The sequence below is a fragment of the Humulus lupulus genome, chromosome 1, assembly GCF_963169125.1.
Source record: "Humulus lupulus chromosome 1, drHumLupu1.1, whole genome shotgun sequence".
NCBI classification, from domain to species: domain Eukaryota; kingdom Viridiplantae; phylum Streptophyta; class Magnoliopsida; order Rosales; family Cannabaceae; genus Humulus; species Humulus lupulus.
In genome coordinates, this window is record NC_084793.1 from 83,022,041 (window position 1) to 83,028,040 (window position 6,000).

Consider the following 6,000-nt stretch of genomic DNA (forward strand, 5'->3'; position numbering starts at 1 on the left):
TTTAAATCTAAGCTTTGACTGGTTGGTTTTGAGGTTTTATGCTCTTAATTTTCATAAATTAAAAGTATGATTTCTATGAGTTTAAGTTGAATTTTTCTGTTGAATTGTGTAGTTTAACTTGTTCTGAAAGTGTTGGGATTGTTGGGTGTTGAAGTAGAGAGCTTAAGGGTGGTTTTGGCTAAGATCTTAAGCCTAGAAATGGTGGGAATTCTGGGTTCGAAGGGAAGGGCCATGGCTCTGTTCTAGAGCACTGCGGCCCTAGGATGAAGATGAGCCAAGGAGGCTCGGCCAAGGGTGAACGCCGCGGCGCCCAATGTAAGGGTCGCGGTGCATGTCTCCTTCCAGGCTAGCCCTTGGTTCTGTTTTGAGGGTAGGGCCACGGCTAAGCTTCCTGGGCTGCAGCCCTAGGGTGTACACTTGAACTTTTGGGGATTTTAGGCATGGGAATGTGGTCTAGAATGCTCGGGATCATTTTCACCACAGTGCTTGGTGGAATTCGGATTCCTGGAAGTTAGTTTTGTAACCAGAAACCCTAATTTGAATATTAATGGAACCCTAAACCTTGGTTGTGACTAGGTGATAAAAGCTTAGGCTCGGGAACAGATCGTACTTGAGGAGCGTTGCCCGTAATCCGAGAACGCAAAGATGAAAGGTAAGAAAACTGAACCTGGTTGAATATCTGTGACGGGACTAAGGGTTCCCCATTGTGTATGCTTGAAAAGATGGTATTATGCCATGCAAGCTAATTAGTGAACCAACGGCCTAAGGGTGCCAAGGGTTACACTAGCGCACAGGGCGCGGCTTGGCCAGTGGTAGCCAAGGACAACTTAATATGCATTGAGCTCGGTTTAAGCGGGTAAGAGTCAGTGGGATAAACAGAGGGTGCGACCTAAGATGTCGGCCCTGATAATTGTGTGATATGAATGTTATAAGAGTTTGATTGCATCCATGATCCTGAATAAATGTTGAATGATTAATGTGGATTATTTGATGAGAGTACATGCTTATTGAATTTACTATCTGTTATTATTGTTTGTGTTGCACAAGTTTTCTTGCTTGGCCTTGGCTCACGGGTGCTACGTGGTGCAGGTAAAGGCAAGGGCAAGCTTGATCAGCCATGATTGGAGAGCTCTGCAAGCGGAATGTACATGGCCAGCTGCTCGGCTGCCACTGTTGAGGTTTAGGCAGCGACGCGAGACCCAGAGATTGTCTATTTTGCCTTAGTATGGCTAACAGTTGTTTATGTATTTTTGGAAGTCTGTAAACCAACCTTTAACTATGTTGCTTTTGGGATCCCATGTATATGACAGTTTAATTATATAAAATGAGACTTTTGAGACCAAATCCTCTTAAACCCTAGCTCAAAGATGTTTAGTGACACGTTTTTAAACTAATGACTTGATTAGCAAGTCTTGCACTTTTATAAGTACACAGTGTAGCGGTCCTGGCTATCCAAGGCGTTACAAAATTGGTAAGAAAATACAACTCTAGACTAAATGTTACAAATAAATAATTATTGATTAAATAGTATTACAACTCTATACCAAAAGATACATGTAAATATATAAAGAGGTAGAAGAGAATAGAAATAGAAAATACAACTCTATGACAAAAAGATACAAATAAATTGGAAGTAGAATAAGATACAAATAAAGATACAAAGAAATAGATGAGATTACAACTCTAAAACAAAAGATACAAATGAAAGAGAAAATAGAGAATAATAGAATAAGATGAAAATCAATAGAATAAAAGAACAAGAACAGCAAAAATGAACAAAGAACTCTCACTCACACAACCAAAGTGAAGAGTGTTGGGGATCACCAACTTGAACAAGGTTTGAAACCTCTGTCCAAAAGCTTATTTCCCCCTAACTCAAGCACTAAGGGATCTTTAACACATTTTGGAAATGCTTTCTAGAATAATCAAGCCTCTATGTGTTTTCTAGCCAAGTGCTCTAAATGATAGAAAAATTGTGTCTTACAAGTGAGCAATAGGCTCCTATTTATTGAATTTCAAATTCCACCAACCCCCATGGCTGTTACCAATGATTAATTGGATGTTTGTGGAATTAAAATTGTGATTTGGGAGTTATTTCTGTTTTTGGAGCCGTTCAAAAAGGTTGGAAAAAACTTGGTCAGTTTTTCACCTGTGGCCGTGGCCAGGAACATTAGTGGTCACGGCCACTAGCCTCTGTTCCCCAGGCTGCGACCACCAACATCCTGTGGCCGCGGCCACTGACCAATTTCAGCACACAATAATGTGCTGCTTTTTCCAAACGGTTCCAACACCCTCCCAATTGATTTTGTAACCCCCAATACACATTATTGGGGTTAAAATCATATCTTTAACAGCCATTTCACATATGGCTTTAAGAAATTCATCTCAATATTGTGTAGCAACAAATCTACACAATAGTGGGCAATATTTGGAAGTTACAAATTCGTGACTGAATTTGTAACATCAAATATATTACATATTTGGATATTTCACATATATCTAAATATTATAACTCTCTATTATTTGTTACAATATGCGACACTCTTTGTCACATTTATTTAATCTAAAACATTATATTATAAAATAATATAACATTTGCCACATCCTACCATATTTTTGCATCCAACCTGCGTAGGTGGGTTGCACATGAAATTCTCTGATGATCTTTCAACTCCATGTGATCAAAGTTGGCTTCTACTAATTTCAACCAATCCTCTGCCACCATAGGGCCAACTTTCCTTTCGAAACTAGGTGGGGCTTGCTTTCTGAAGTGCTCATAGACTAGCTCAAATCCATAAGCCATAGGCAGTGGTGCAGGTGGTGGTACTGGAGGCTCAGGCTATGCCACCGGTACTTGAGACACTTGGGGTACTTTCCTGGCTTGAGCCAACTCCTCTTTTCTCTGTCTTAATTGTTCCCTCAACCTTGCTACTTCTGTGGCCAAATCCACAGTTGGTGCAGCTGGGGCTGCTGGTTGGACTGGTGGCATTCCTAGATTAGGAATTTCTGTGGGGTTAGATCTTGTGGAGGCACCTCTTCCTCGACCTCTCCCTTTTCCCCTGCCTCCTCTTGCTTCTCTTCCTCTTGTTGACATTATGAGATTCTAAGGCACCAAAAGAAAGTCATAAGAGAGGATAAATCGCATAATGGTTTGGTTCTTATAGATATTCACGAAAATTTTCATACATTCCATATCCACACCATTTAGAGTTTGCAAGATAAAATTATTAAACCATAACATTCAAAGTTTGTTAAAAAGTTATTCCAAAAATTCAAACATCCCATAAAGTGTTTAATAACCATAATGAAAGCCATAAGTTCTTAAGGGTCCTTAAGAAAAGTCCCATCTTATTCGTTAACATTTATTGAAAATAAATTCGAGACAGACTCTAGTCCTCAATCATGGACTCGTCCCCTGAACAGTAGTCAAAGACGCCCTTCGAAATGTGGAAGTAATCAGAAGTGCTAGCCAACGTCCTCATCCTAGCGCTATCTTTTGGTATGGCGTGCACTATTTCTTGACACGCCATCTCCCCTTCCAAATCGTGCACCATCTCATATCGTTCTTCCATCTCTCAGTTGTCCTTCTTTACCATGACTGGCTCCAAACAACTAAAATTGTAATTGTCTATGAGGTCGTAGATTGTGTATTCGATGGTGCTGAAATCCAACTCGTCCTGAATGACATTGTGCCATGCTATGGTGAAGTGGATGAGGGCCTCAGGATATATAGACACTGATTCCCTTAACACTAGGTATTGTTATATGGGCCATAGCAACGTCTGTCTTTTGTTAATCATTCCTTGAATACGATTGTAAACCACCACTGTCGTTTTCATTACAGAAATCCTCCAATCGTTGTGATCCTCGTCGAGTTGAACTTTAGGCATCGCGCTAATCTCCTCGAATAACTGTTTCTTAGCGGTTCTAATAATAGGAGGCATCTTTCTATACTGCAATTAAAAAACTACCAAAAATTTAAAGCAGAAAGAATAAAGATAACATATAGAACAAATACTTACGACGCAGTGAGGTGAGATTTTCCCGTCTTTAGCATGTATGGGGAGGGTACTCAGAAACATGAACAACTGTCTCTGATACCATTTGTAAAGCACTATATTCTATTCTTTTGTAAAAACATCTCTTATCTCATAAATAATTTAAAAATACCACTTAACATGTGAACTTTAGTGAGGCCTTGATAAAACATGCAAGTTAGGTCCAATAGTTTAAAATAAAAATAAAGTGTTCTTAATCAATGTTTAAAGAAAATTGTAACGCCCTAAACTCTAGGGACCATTACGGTGCACATTGCAAACAGTGCTAAACTCGCTAATCGAGTCACTTGGCCATAAACGTGTAACTAAGTATGATTAGCAGTTTAGGGATTAAAAATTTTGGTTAAGATCTAACGTTTCACTAGAACGTTTACTGTATACATTGGGATCCCAAAAATATAATTTAAAGGTTTATTACAACAAGAAATTTACAACCAGCCGATCTAAGCGGCAAAACAGGGTTTAACCCTAGTTCCTTTCCTTCAAACCTCGGCCGTGGCGGTCGAGCAGCTGCATATGTGCACATCGTCACATAAGCTCTCCAATTCAAGGATGGTTCAGCTTTCTTTTGCCTTTACCTGCACCACATAGCACCCGTGAGCCGAAGCCCAGCAAGAAAACTCAATATGCTCATGAACAATCATATTATGATATCAAATCATATCTGGCATGCCTAGCAAACATAGCTTTATTCATGCATGCAAACAAGTTCAAGCAAGGCTGGGGTGTCTAGGATAAGAAATCCTGCCCTTCTGATTGGATGACTATCAAGTCAATCCTACTCAGATGTGTGTTTCGACACTTGAGGTTCTGGTAAACCATACTGAGTGACCAACAAGCAAGTCACTACGAGGCTCAGCACCCAAAGCCATGCATATGATGATCAAAATGATCATACAGAGCTAATAGCTCTGAACAGATGAGTGAATATCACTTTGAGGTTCTGTTAACCATATTGAGTGACTGACAAGCAAGTCACTATGGGGCTCAGTGCCCATAGCCGTGTAACAAAACTGTTACCTGGGCTTTCCTGCAATGGCTCTTACCAGATGAGTGACTGATGGGTAGTCACTAGCTTAAACAGATGAGTGAGTGTTGGGTAAGTCACCAGCTTGAACAGATGAGAGACTGGTGGGTAAGTCTCTAAGTTAACAGATGAGTGATTGATGGATAAGTCACACAAGCACTTTTAGTTTTTATCGAACTTGAGGTCGGTCCGGCATTAATGCTCTTGTTGAGTCATCTAAAGCAGAATTTCGATTAGATCTAATCTTTTATCGGCCCTACGTTCATGACGCTTATGCCGTTAATGGCTCCCAGGTCGGTAACACACGACCAATGCCAAATCTTAGTGACCAGGGCCATGCACAAGTAAGCAATGCTACCAAACATATATCATATGTCTAATATCCAAATACAGGGAATTCAGCATGCTTACTTAACAATTACTAGCACAATTAAGATCATGCATACACACAGAGGCTCAAGCTCTGAACGATCTCATATTCAATATTCATGGCATGCCCTAATCACATGTTTCTCGTGCATCACATGCATCATATTTAAGCATCCAACATGCATCAAGGATAACCATGCATGTCACATATGGGGTGCAGTTTTCTTACCTCTGATTCGAGCGAGAATAAATAAAAGAACGACCCTTGAGAACGATCTGGCTTTTAGTCTTTTAGCAGTCACCTAGTCATAACCAAATATGGGACACCATCAATAAAGAGATAATCAAGGGTTCCCAAACCAAGATCTAGCCTCCGGGACATCAATCCCCACTAATCCGGGTAGTAGGAACGATCCCGAGGCCTAAAACCATGTTCTCGAAGTTAAAACACACAAACGGGCTCAAACCTGCCCAAGGGCTGCGGCCCTGGGACCTTGTCCCGCGGCCCCCAGCCACCACTGAAGCAAGGGCCGCGGCGCCTAGCAA